The sequence below is a fragment of the Triturus cristatus genome, chromosome 8, assembly GCF_964204655.1.
Source record: "Triturus cristatus chromosome 8, aTriCri1.1, whole genome shotgun sequence".
NCBI classification, from domain to species: Eukaryota; Metazoa; Chordata; class Amphibia; order Caudata; family Salamandridae; genus Triturus; species Triturus cristatus.
This window is the reverse complement of record NC_140591.1, coordinates 719,015,588-719,029,314: the sequence shown is the minus strand read 5'-3', so window position 1 is coordinate 719,029,314 and position 13,727 is coordinate 719,015,588.

The following is a 13,727-nucleotide window of genomic DNA, read 5'->3' as shown; positions in this document are numbered from 1 at the left end:
TAATGGTTCTGTCGGATCAATTTGCAAACAAACCTTCTTACTACTATAGGGAAGTACAATTGATAGATCATCCCTTAGGTGTCAAACAAAGTACCACAAAACACATATGCACATAGGCAAAAAGTTGAATAAATAAAGACATTTATCTTGCTTCAACACAATCCATTACCCATAGACATAATACAGAGTGAGAGGACAGGTTCTCAATTTGAAGTGAATATAAAGTGCTCATGCAAGTAGTGTTTGTGCTATTTACAAATAATACTGTACAATTTATTTACATATTATTAGGTACGCGGCATGGCCAAGCAAGATTGCCAGCAGGAAGCGTTTCCGAGCAGCTCTGTGGCTGCCCCGCAAAATCCTGCAGGATCTGCAAAAGCGGTGATCTCCCCACGCCATCTCTCACCTCATTAACTCCCGCATGCACCCCACAACGATGGGGGTTCCTGGAGTGCCAGGGCTGTACTATAATCTGGAATTCATGGCCCATGGCCGCCAGGCGAGAGGGGCAGTCGGACAGGCCCTGCAGCAGGCTGGAAGGCCAGGAGACACCCAACTGCGATGATCAGAGCCACTGGGGTACCCAGGCTGGCGTGGTGGTAAGGAGCCTGGTATGACGGAAGTGGCTTTTCCCACCGAAGCAAAATCCCCCCCTCTGAGAAAGAAGAAAGATGGAGTGCTGAGAAGGCTGCACTGCAACCTGCTCTCTCCACGTGGCACGGCAGCCCTCTCCCCCCAGTCGGACGAACCGATTGCCAGGGCCCAGTAAGGTGTTGGGCTGCGGTGAGCTGAGAGCCGGGCGCACTCGAGAGAGTGCCAGCCCAATACGAGCAGCATTAAGAGGAGGGTCTTCTTAGGCCAACGACTCCTGCCCTGCAGGAGGCCCCGGCTTGACATTGGAGGGAGTCGGGCCTTTACTGTGAAACACTGCACCTTGAGGGATACAGTGATACAAGCACCCTACTGGCTGAAGAGTTGGGCTGTGGATCTTCTCTTCTGGGCAGCATGGAGGCGAGGCGGCAATCAGTGGATGACAAGCACCGCCATATGTGGAGGCCAGTGTGACACAGCCCCTTCTTGAGCCCTCAGATAAGTACCCTGCCTAGAGGTGATCCCTGGCTGCAAACCACACCCCCCCGGGGACCAGCTGGAAGATTTCAGGTGGGGAGCCAATAGACCTCGGGTACAGTGAGTATGGGCACCACATACATTGTCCTGGACAGGCCGGAAGGGTAGGGCCCAGGTGAATATTTGCCAAACACTGTCATTGGACACCTTGGTGGATAAACCCTCAAGGGTGGAACTCCCAGCAGCTATCCAGGGATCCGGGGTTGCATTAGAAGGCAAAATCAAGACTGTGGCCCTAGAGGTAAATCTTCTTTGTACAGACCTGCAGAAAGTAGCCGATGAGGTCCAGGTTCCAGAGGGATCCATTCTGGAACTACAAATGGAAGCGGTGACACTCAAACGGCAATTGGCCACAGTCACTTCCAAGACTAGGATGCTGGAAGCAAGTGCGGAGGACGCTGAGGAGAGATGCCGTCAGAATTACCTATGCCTGTTGGGCTTACCAGAGCGGGCAGAGGGAGCAGAGACAGAGGCCTTTGTAGAGCGTTTGATCTGGGAAACACTCCTACCTGTGGGCCTCTCACCATTCTTTGCTGTCGAGCGGGTGCACCGGGAACTGGTGGCCAATTCTAAGCAGGGAGCACCCCCAAGGGCCATTATTTTCCACATACTTAATTACAGGAAAAGGTACTCTGTGCTAAGAGCAGCCTGAGAAGCTAGTGACACTGGTTTTAAGAATCACAAAATATAACTGTGCCCCGATTATTCTCACAAAGTGCAAAAAAGTTGAAAAAGCTTCCTGGAAGTTCAAAGTAAACTGCACTCTATTGAACTCCGATATATGTTGCTGTTCCCAGGAAGATCAGGACATATTCGAGATGGGACAGGGGCAATTCTTACCATATGCCAAAATAGACAACACAGTGAGGGAACTCCGAAACATGTACCCGGTGGCGCCGCCGCCTTCACATACTCTCCGAGGATTGCTCCATTGGGGAGACAGTAGACATCTGATTCCCCTCTTCTATGGGGCACTCTGTGAGGACCAAACTAATAGAGACAATAAGGCGAGAGCTGCATGGGAGTTGGAGTTAGGAGGTCCATTAGAGGATGCAGACTGGAAGCATGCATGTGCCTTACTGAAGACGGTGTCCTCCAATAATAGATTTAAAGTGATTCATTTTAATAATTTATACCGCACCTACATGATACCAACCAGGCTCCATAGCATCGGCCCAAGCAGGGGGGCAGGTTGTTTGCGTTGTGGGGAAGATGGGCCACATTCTTGTACCTATCCTGGCACTGTGTAGAGGTCTATAATTTCTGGCAACTAGTAGTTCCCCTTGTCTCAGCTGCGGTGGGCGTTGTTGTCCCCATGACTTCCGGTGCCTGTCTGTTGGAGGGGATCAAAAAACCCAGGGGGCATAAGACATCATACAAGCTGCTCCAATTGGCATTGCTGCTTGCATTAGGCTGGATGGTTCCAAGGATCCCAAATGAGGGGTTGTGGATAAAAGATGTGTTGAAATAGGGAAATGTGCAGTAGCAGCATATGAAACTGTCCCGCACAGATGACAAAGTGGCTGAGGATTTGGACGCGTGGGCTCAACATTGATCGCCTTTAATGAATATGTTATGTCTGACAGGGCTTTAGATGGGGAAGACCAGAAATGAATGGAATATTGACACCCATTGTAAGTGCCTTACCGAAAGCTGAACCTGGGTTGTGACTCATTCCGCTAAACAGTGCATTATGGATAGGGAGTTGGTGGACTTGCTCCAGTCTGATGGAGGAATGATTATTGTATCCTCTGATTATCTTACTGGCACCTATGACCTTGCACTTTATGTTATGTTGAGCTATATAAAATGCAAAAATAAAAGTTTAAAAAAAGATACATATATTATTCAGTACACTGTCCACATCATGATTTCAGAAGTAGTTGTGGTTGTATATTCATAAATGCAAATATCAATAACAGCCAGTCTCAATGGTATAGCAGAAATATGATCATTGACGTCTCGACCTCAAACACCCAAGGTGTGCCTGACCACATCCACTGGAGTCTTGATCAGGACAACGAAGGACAATGAGCCATATGGAGGCACCCTCGACAGACGAGTGAGAGTCTTCAGAAATGGTGGTTCCAAGAGATCGACAGCCAAAATGACCTTCTACAAAATACGACTTCAGCCCACAACTTTCTCTCAAAAGTGGTGCAATTTCCCAAGGTAGTGGCTTTATGCAACAAGATGTATGTTAGCAATACAGCTAAGGATTAGATTTTTCCTCCTGACGCAAGTGCTGAAGTAATCCTTTGACTTTTATTGTTTTTGGGGCCGAAACTGGGTTGGGTGAATGTGAGATACAATATTGAAAAGAAAAAGCAATACCTGTTGAACCGTCCCATAAGAGAGGTCTGTAGCAGAATTTGAGTGGAAGAGATTGGGGGTGTGACATACTATCATTCACTTTGTCTGTTGGCCAGCCTGGCCTCAGAACCCTGTTTCCTGTTGTGTGTTGGTCCATCCAATCGCACACCTCTCATTGCTCTCTGAAAAAGAAAAGTTTTACACTCCACCATTAACTTTATTTTTTCGAGGAATAGCAGCACAGACTCCCAGATCTCGTAAATGTCTCTTGATATCTGAAAAATATGCTGTCTTTTGCTGAGCTGCAGTGAAATAGTCTGGGAAAAGGGACCGCAAGTGGTTTTCAGACCTGAAATGTTCAGTGGTCCTGGTGTACAGCAGAATGACATCTCCCCAATCTCTGTAGCGAAGAAGGGGGGTGCACCACCGGTCTGGAGGGCAAGCTAGGGGGCTCGCTCCAATGCAAGGTACTTAAATGGTGCCTGAGGGGTCACCTTAGTGATCAGCCATTTCTACAAGATATGCTGCCATGTCAGTCGACTCCACTTCCGAAAACCACGGCCCAGATGTCGTTGCAAGTCTCGCGCTATGTATTCGAGGAATCTTGCTCTTTCGATATGATCAATGACTTGTTTGCAAGGCGTTAATGGTGGGGTGAATTTCGACAACTACTTCTTCAGTCTCTTCAACCTTATGCACTAGCTTGTGTTGTCACTCAGCAAGCTCATGTCTGCCACCACCTTTTCAATCTTAGCTTCTAGGGCTTCCCTATTAGCAGTGTTAGCTTTCAGGATCTTTTCCATCTCACTAGCAGGAGAAGATACCTGTTCCTTTCCTGTCAGTGCCTGTGGTGTTCCACCTGTACATTGCTGGGTTTCTGGATTTTGGGCATGCTGTCCCATATTGGCTGTCTGCTCCCTATTTGCACTCACTATGTCTCATTAGCATATGATGATCTCTCCTGCACTCCTGGGGGGGGGGGGAGGGGGGAGGGAGGGAGGTCATTGCGTTGTTTATTGTTTAACTATTTTTCCTTAGTTGCTAGGGCCACCTCGCTCCAGTGCCTAGCGGCCACAGTGCTTTCGCAGAATGACCGGTGGTTCTTTTATTAATAATTTAAGGGATCTCTTAGGTCAGTTACACATTGATCCGATCAGGCTCTAGTTGCCTCGTGCCAGGCACTTAATTTACAGCAACTGGTCTCACCTGCTACCCATCAAGCGTGCCAGGCATTAGATACTGCTTTTTTCCAACCTCCATTCATCGGTAGGGAAGCCGACTACACTTGTTTGGCCAGATGATTTCTAGGTTCCAATCCATTGAGACTATAGTTTTGGAGAGAGCAATGTTGATATACAGAAGCAGGGGGTGAGGGGTACCAGAGCATAGGGTAAAAATAAACCTTCTGATTTCTCTACCTTCTTAGAGAATACTCTCCCACATTTCACAGGCGATACTATCCAGGATGCTGAGGCATTCAGCGCTTGGGTACTTCATGGCAGTCATTCTCTGCCCCCGATCAGAAGTTGCCCTTTGAAAAGAAGAGACCTCTGGGCACCCTGGTGTGCAACAGAGCTACTAATATTCATTCAAGAAGCATGTCAAACAGTTGGAGCGTAAATAACACTCACATTATTGTCTGACTGAAAAGGAGCATTATAGGTCAGCTCTGAAAGATTATCATAGGGAAATTAAGAAAGCGTAGTGCACTTTCCATACGGCCAAACCAGTAGGGCTGAGATCTCCCCTAAGGAGATCTTTAAAACCCCCAAACATTTTATGAGCTCCCAGGCTATTACTGGAAGCGTAACAGCCTTAGAAGGCATTTGTCAAACGTTAGTTACTTTTTTCAAAGATGAAATCCACACTGAGCTGCTGCCGGATTCAAAGTTAAGCCTGCTGCCCTTATGAGTCAGGGCACCCGGCCTCTTCAGGAAGACTGGAGTCAGTTGGGACACATTTGGTCCATTCTCCACTATACAAATCGAACAAGTTCTTAGACAGTTCAACTCGGGCTCTCCTAGTGACCTCTTTTTTCGTGGTCTCTTCAGCTGAAGTTATTCTGCCTTTTCTCACTAAGTGGCATATTATCAAGGACGGCGTTAAAAATTGTCGCCGGTTTAGCGGCAGAAAACTGCCGCTAAAGCGGCGATAATGGGCTTGATAATATGCCGCAGAGAATTCCAATAGAAGTCCATGTTCTGGTGTCAACATGGGCTTCTATTGGAATTCTCAAGGGCATATTATCAAGCCCATTATCGCCGGTTTAGCGGCAGTTTTCTGCCGCTAAACTGGCGATAATTTTAACGCCGTCCTTGATAAAATGCCCCTAAGCTTTTTAATAGTCCTGTTGACTCCATAGTGGTGCCTTCAAGATGGAAAAGAGCAAAAGTACTTCCATTAGTAAAAAAAACCATTTCTCTATCCCCTTAATATTGCCAAATTTTCGTCCTATTGCTTCTCCCGGCCTGTGCTAAAATGCTGGAAAAGTTGGTTAATGCACTGCTCTTCTGGTTTGGAAGAGGATCATCTATTGCACCTTACTCAATCGGACTCTCGCTCGCAGCATACTATGGAGACAACTTTTCTTGAGGTATCTGAAGTCATTAAATTCACCTTGGATGAAGATAAAGGTACTGCACTTATATTGCTTGATTTATCTGCAGCATTCAATGCTGTCTTCCATCTGATTCTTTTTCATGGGGCGGCTGAGCTGAGTATCACAGGGTGAGCCTGGAGGTGAATTACATCTTTTTTGTAGAAAAGAGAGACAGAAATTTGGCTGGCGCCTTACACGTTGTCCAGCAAGCAATCAAGGTTTGGTGTGCCTCAAGACTCTTCATTCAACCCTACATTGGTTGATATGTATATGGCACCTCTGATCAAATTTATTGAATCCTTTGCGGATGATACCCAGCTGATTTTGCTGTTTGATCCCAGTTTGGAAGTCATAGGCTCCACCATTCATTCATGCCTGGCTAATGCATTCATCTGACTACAAGAGAGCCTTTTACAATGCAATGCTGATAAAACAGAGTTCATTCTATTTGCGCAGGTGGATAGCAGTGGGTGTACAGCTGTTGGACGAAGAATTTTCCACCCCCACCCTCAAATTCAATAGCTAAGAAGCTTGGAGTTAGGATTGACGAGCTTGCATTTCACTCTGTGATGCTTTCGGTGGCTGGGACTTGTTTGGGCCTTCCACGCTCAATAAGAAAGTTTTTAGATTTTCTTCTCGTATCTGCCCATAGGACAGGTATCCACGCACCAATAACTGCGAAATTGGGTTACGGGTACATACTCTACTTGGCCACTCCTGTTAAATGGGTTAAAAGATTGCAAACAGTACAAAATGTGGCAGCATGCCTGATTTTTGGCATTTACAGAGGGGTATCGGTCACTCGACATATATATAAATTACACTGGCTTCCCATGAGGAAAAGGATTCTCTTTAAGGCTTTGGTTTTTGTACATCAAACCTTCTATAAGCGTGACCCGCAATAGCTGGCAAATAGAATACATCATTATGCCCTCTAAGCTCCTCATCAGCACTCCAAGTTAGAGTACCACCGAGCTTTTGAACAGCCAATGCAAGGGGGGGGAGGGGGAAATCTTTCTCAGTACTAGCTTGTAAGGAATAGAATGCACTGCCTTAATGGCCTGAAGAAAATCTTCCATTAACTCCCGTTTAGGAAGGCTCTTAAGACCTAACTGTTTGCTTTGGCATAAGGTTGATGTAGCACTTTGACCTTGGTCAAGGAACACCGACTGGGCAGCAGCTTCTGAAAGCTCGTTTTTAAAGGGACCATGGGCAGGGACATTTTAAGGAATTTGTGGGCCCTGACCAATACCTATTACAGCCCCTGTTCAGAGCGTGTTTAATTCTATGATTCAATTTCAGCTCTTTTATGCCTTCTTTAACCAGGTCACTGACAGTGACGCAATCGTCCAAATTCTAAACGTGTGTACATCTAATATTCAGGGATAGTGATGCGTGTTTTCAAAATGTGTAACACAGGAGCAGTTCACGATTATTACTCCAAATAATCTCTGTGACACCCTCCCACTTCTCATATGTCCGGTCCTATTGTGATCTAACTGAAACCTACTTTATGGATGTTGCATGATAAATAAACACAACATTTCTCTGCAAAATGTCTGTAATACGCTCTCACACATCACCCACATTAAAAATACATTAAAGGGAAGCAGTATTAAAACAATCTGTTTAAGAATTATTCAAGGTAAGCAGGGCAAGACTCGGCAGATCAGATCTGGCTCTATCAAGGGGTTCCCTGAAAGGCTGGGGCCCTGGGCCACAGCCCACTTTGACCATGCGTTGAAACATATCTGCGCATCGGTCTGCGCTTCGGGACCAATAACCAGCCATGGGACATATTGTCAAGAAACGGCGTTAAAATTATCGCCGCTTTAGCGGCAGAAAACTGCTGCTAAAGCAGCAATAATGGGCTTGATGATATGCCCTGGAGAATTCCTATAGGAGCCCATGTTCTGGTGTCAACATGGGCTTCTATTGGAATTCTCTGCGGCATATTATCAAGCCCATTATCGCAGCTTTAGCTGCAGTTTTCTGCCGCTAAAGCGGCGATAATTTTAACGCCGTGCTTGATAATATGCCTCCAAGTACTCTGCATACGAGGCCTGGCAAGTTTAAGGCACTCAGTGCTCTGCTCAGAACCCAATCTAAAGCTTTGGGTCTGACAGAGCACTCACAATGCATCAGCCCGGCTAAAGTACGCAGAGTGCAGCTGGAACTGTTAGCCTGATGGGCTTCTCAACACTTAAACCAGGTATTTATGTGAGCAATGTAGTTCTGTTTACATTTCAAGTTTAACTTTGTCATGCGTGCCCTAAATGTATATGATTTTGTTAGATGAGTGTGTCCTTAGTTTATTACTTAACAACTTGTGAGTGCATAAACTGTGAACTGAGTCTCCTTTATGTGTCTGGGTAAACTTAGGGTCTAGGTGGGTGTGCATGACGTAGCTGTGGAGTTGAGGATTAACCGCTTCAGTGCCCATGACGAGATGGTCTCGTCATGGAGCGCGATTGCGCTGTGCCCATGACGAGACTATCTCGTCATGAACCCCGCCCGCTAATGCAACGCCCGGCACAGGGCGGGGAAAGGGCGTGGCACTGAAGAGGTTAAGGCAGTGACAGCTTCTCACTGTGCCTAACGGGGGCCCTTAAAGGTATTCATACAACATGTTCATCTAATTATTGGCCTCTCTACAGAGTGCACAGCATGATGACAAGCTCTTCCATCAAGATAATCCATGTCAGTGATTCAGTCCCTTTTTCATTTCACGTTTTACTTGATTTACATTCCCTGAAAGTACATGCATTTTCTAGATGATATATTTCTATGTTTTTTAATGCACTCTGTGATTCTTGTATATTGAATTCTGCGAATGGAGTTGCTTCTAGGTGTCTGGTATGAGTGGGTGTGCACGGCGGGGGCGATTGAGGGTTCTGGAGCTGACACGGAAGTCAGTGAAAGTTTCTCACAGTGCCTGTCGGTGGGCCACAGTTGTTTGGACCACACACTCATCCACTCTGTAGCCTCTCTACAGAATACACAGTCACACACATGTGTCAATTGTATATACCATTTTATGTGAAGGATTGCGATGGTGGAACACAGCTGTCGAAATAGTGACAGCACCAAACAAAGGAAAAGAAAAGGCTGTATTTACAGAAGATGACAGGGACAGTGTTTGTTAGTATGTGTAACCATGGCGAAAAGAGTGATAGAAGTACATGCAAATAGACGGTTAGGAGACAGTGGAAGAAGGTTACCTGTGCGATATGCAGATCGTGCATTTCAGGAGGATGTGACCTGAAAAGTGGCGTAAGTGGCTAGCAGAGTGAGAAAGTACAGAGGAAATTGGTGAGAAGAGAAGAACAGGAATGCTTGTCAGACGCTAAAGACCCCTACAATTATTCACAGGCCAATTCATGGTCTTAATATCTCAGAATTGCAATACCTTCCATTCCAATTATTCACAACAACATAATTGTTAATGTCACTCATATGCCAACTGAAACCATAAAAATTTCACTCAAGCAGTCTGAAAACTTGGCAATATTGCTGAGGGACACGCTCCATCTCAAACGTCCAACAGGCTACCCCACTTACTACTCACTCTCCTGGGACGGGTAAAGGGCGCTGTTTGCAGTATCAGCAGCAGCCCGAGCTTTCCCGGTTTACCTCAGATGAATACCTGAGAGGAACAAATCAAGCCCAGTCCTCCTTTCAGACCGCAGTGGACGCCATTTTGAGTGCAGCCAGGCCTTGCTCGAGGCCAAAGAAACTCCACATTCTCTTGCCACAAGGGTCACTGGGTCGGCACGCGACAGTGAACTCCCTCTGTCTACATCTATGATGTCTCAACTATGGCTGCAGCTCTTACGCTACGGTAGGATAACTGGGGGTAGGGCCTGCTGGGTGCTCGGTAGAATGTGTCTAACTCCATGAATTGCTGTCCACACCCCCACCCAATCACTCACTTATCCATCCATTCTACCAACCACTGTCTCATTCTTGCATTCATATACTCACCCCTAAACACAACCATACACATAAACCTGTGGGTACATGGTGAAGTTCGAAAAAAAGCACAACCTTCTGACGTTGTCAATGTTGGTTTCAGAGGAGTGCCATTTGAAGGGGTAAGGCTATCCTAAGAAGACTCGTATATTGGTCAGAAAACGGAGTATTGCAGTCTTCAGATCGTTACTGGCATCCATTTAGTAGTGTGTGGTGTATTCTGTGCACAGTTGGTGCAATGTGCAGGGCTTTAAGTGAAGAGGGTCTCAAAACGGGTCTCTATCGGTCTCTGTTTTGTGCCCTGACCCAGGCGGTCCGTTTTTTCCTAGACTCCAGTGACAGCAGCCACATCGATGTGCGCTGCTCACACTGCTCACTTCTCACTAGTGGAGACGTTACGGCATGACGTCATGCCAGGTGAGCGTTGTTGGGGAAGGGAAATCCTTTGAAGAGAGTCATTTTCTCTATGGATTTCTCTTCTCGAAACTCAGAAGTAGCAACATTGTCGTGGTGTCACCAGGGTTTTAAGTGGAAGCGTTTTCAAAATGATATACAAGCCATAGTTGCTGCTTATTTAGCTTATGCAACTAACAACCATTGACAAAGCCAATAGCCCTGACTTCTTGTATGCATGGGGTTTCTTTTTGTATCATATATATTCGGATGCAATGACAGAAACAGTAAAAAACAAGTCGGGCGACACACTATGCTAAGCACTGATTTTTAGCTTATGTGTTTTTAAGCCGCAGCCCTTTGAGAGACCACCCCCATTTTTTTCCTCCCTCTTAAAGCCCTGGTAATGTGCTAATGTACGTACTAGAAGGCAGTGCCTAAAAAGCATCGATCTTTATTAAGGAATGTGTTGTAAGCTTAACGAGCGATATTACTTTTTCCTCAGATGTAAAATTGTCAGAATTACTTTCAAAACCACCAAACTTCCACAAATATACAGCAAAACGAATGCACCTCAAAAGTATTATATATTCGCACATCTTTGTATATATTTAATTGAAGAAAAAAATAATCACCATCACTTTTCAAAGCAATCTTCGTTATGATACAAATTGTTCAGGAGAATCGTTATAGCTCAGTGCTGTACAAGGAGAACAGTTCAAAGTCCTAATTGATAACGTAGAAAAGCCTTGCTTCTCGACCCATTTTTGAAGTTTATATTTTCAAAAAGAAAATCAGCCGCAACGAAATGCCCGCACCATTTGAAATTTAATGTTAAGCTGAGGTACCAAAGTTTGATTAAAGTCTAAAAACACAAAAAATATCATAATGAATTCACACCTTCGAAATTGCAAACCAAGTTATCAGAGCAAGACCGAGTCAATACGTTTTTGAGAAGTTCAAATGGCGCCTTGGCAGTTAAAAATTAACAGTACGATCTGCCCTTCGGAGCTGAGCCAAGATCTCGTTTTACTGTGGGTGTCTTAAGATACATACACACTTCTCTTAAAAATATATATAATATGCTACCAACAATGACTCACAGATGAAGAAGTGAAGTCATTGTCAGAAACAGGTTTCCGGCATTAACACGTTGGTGCATAAACTTCACGCACTGATTAGAAATCCTGTGAGCTTTATCGCTTAACTGAGAAAACAAGAGACAGGGGTTAAAGGCTGAATGAGGTGAGTGATAATTGTTAAGACTCCACCACAAAGGTTAAGGTAGATTATTTGCAGTAGTAAAATACACAGTACAGATGATGTTTCTCAGTCTTCAGTCAAGAAGTAAACACCAACTCCTAAAATCCCATCCCACAAGCTTCTGCCCCTTCCAAATTCCACCTACCGTTTACCACCATAAACTGGAACTTTGTATACTTAAACATAACACAAATCAGAGGGTCAGCTGAAAAACACTGCTATATGTCTACTGCTTCTATGACAATACTTTGCCATGAATGAGACTTTAATCCAATTGTTCGTTGCTGTTATGTCACAACAGTGGAAAACAATACTTGAGTTCCACTGCTGTAACTTCACACAGGAAAGTATACACATTATCAGCCTCCCTGCATCTTCCTCTGCCTCGAAGCAAGTAGGAGGGAAGGGAATAGTAGGGTTTTCTACCAGAACGTCTATATTTTAATATCAACCACAGAGAGATATCTCGAAGATATATATCTTCAAGGTACATTGATGTGGATTTAAGAATAATAAATCGATCTATCGCTCTCTTATTCTCTCTTTCCTTATTACCCAGTAGTTATAGTTAGGACCATTTTTTTCATTGAAAATAAACTTTTTATGTTGCTAATACCTTTGTAACTGTTTGACAACCAAACTTCCCAAAAGAGTGCTACTTTTTGACTAGTCTGCGCATGGAAGGTTTTGGAGTGATCCCTCAAACAGAAGCCGAAAAAAAGGTGGGATCCCAAAATGTGTTTTCCCCATTCATTTTTCCATAGGCACTTTAGACACAGCTATAGCCTAAACCGCTGAAGGTATTTACACCAAATACTGCAGAAAGCTAGCACTTGATCCAGAAAGAGTGCTTTTTGTGTTTTGCTGTAAATTTGTTCATTAGTTTTTGAGCGAATAATGCTAAACATTTTTTATATCTAGCGACATAAAACCTGCACAGATCCTGAGAGATCTCAAGCTGAGATCTGATTAGCTGCCACCACTTCAACCCGGACTGGTGACATAGCCCGAGTCCTAAAACACATTTACAAACAAAAAAAAATAAAAAAATATATATATATATATATATATATTCACTGAAAAAACCATAGGTTTCACACACGTTATACTTAGGAATTAGCATTTAAAAAACCTTGCAAATTCACTGAAAAAACCATAGGTTTCACACATGTTATAGTTAGCGGAAATTTTACTGATAAAAAACCAATGAAATTCCCCCGTTATAGTTAGTGCAGGCAACTATAACTCACACGACCGCAATCCTCTGCTGATGCTAATACTGTATTTAGACACTTATTTGCCCATGTCTTCTTCCAGACATTTTTAGCTATACATATATTACAAATATTTTTTTTTCATAAAGACACATATGTCATCAGCAGAAGATTGCGGTCGCGTGAGTTATAGTTGCCTGCACTAACTATAACGGGGGAATTTCATTGGTTTTTTTATCAGTAAAATTTCCGCTAACTATAACATGTGTGAAACCTATGGTTTTTTCAGTGAATTTGCAAGGTTTTTTAAATGCTAATTCCTAACTATAACGTGTGTGAAACCTATGGTTTTTTCAGTGAATTTGTACGGTTTTTTAAATGCTAAGTTACTTTACGCCATTCGTGGCGTGCGCGCCCACTTAACGCAGTTCGTTCCGTGCGCGCACGGTGCGCTTCGCGCACGGTGCCCGCACAGTGAGCACGCGGTGCGCTTCGCGCACCGCACGCCCACTTTACGCAGTTAGTGCCGTGCACGCACGGTGGGCACGCGGTGCGCGCTAGATGGGCCATGCACGGACGATGCGCTTCGCGCACCGTGCGCACATGGAGGACATATGATGCACTTCGTTTTGAAAGGTAGTATTTTAATTTTTCGTATATGTTATAAGCCATGCACAAATGGTGCCCTTCGGGCACCATTTGCACACGGGGTGGAGAGAGTGTGGATAATTTTTGTTTTTATTATTTTTTTAAAAAATATTTTAGTTTAACTCATCTTTAATAAGCCATGCACAATTGCACACGGGGTGGGGAGAGTGTGGATAATTATTTTTTTTTTATAA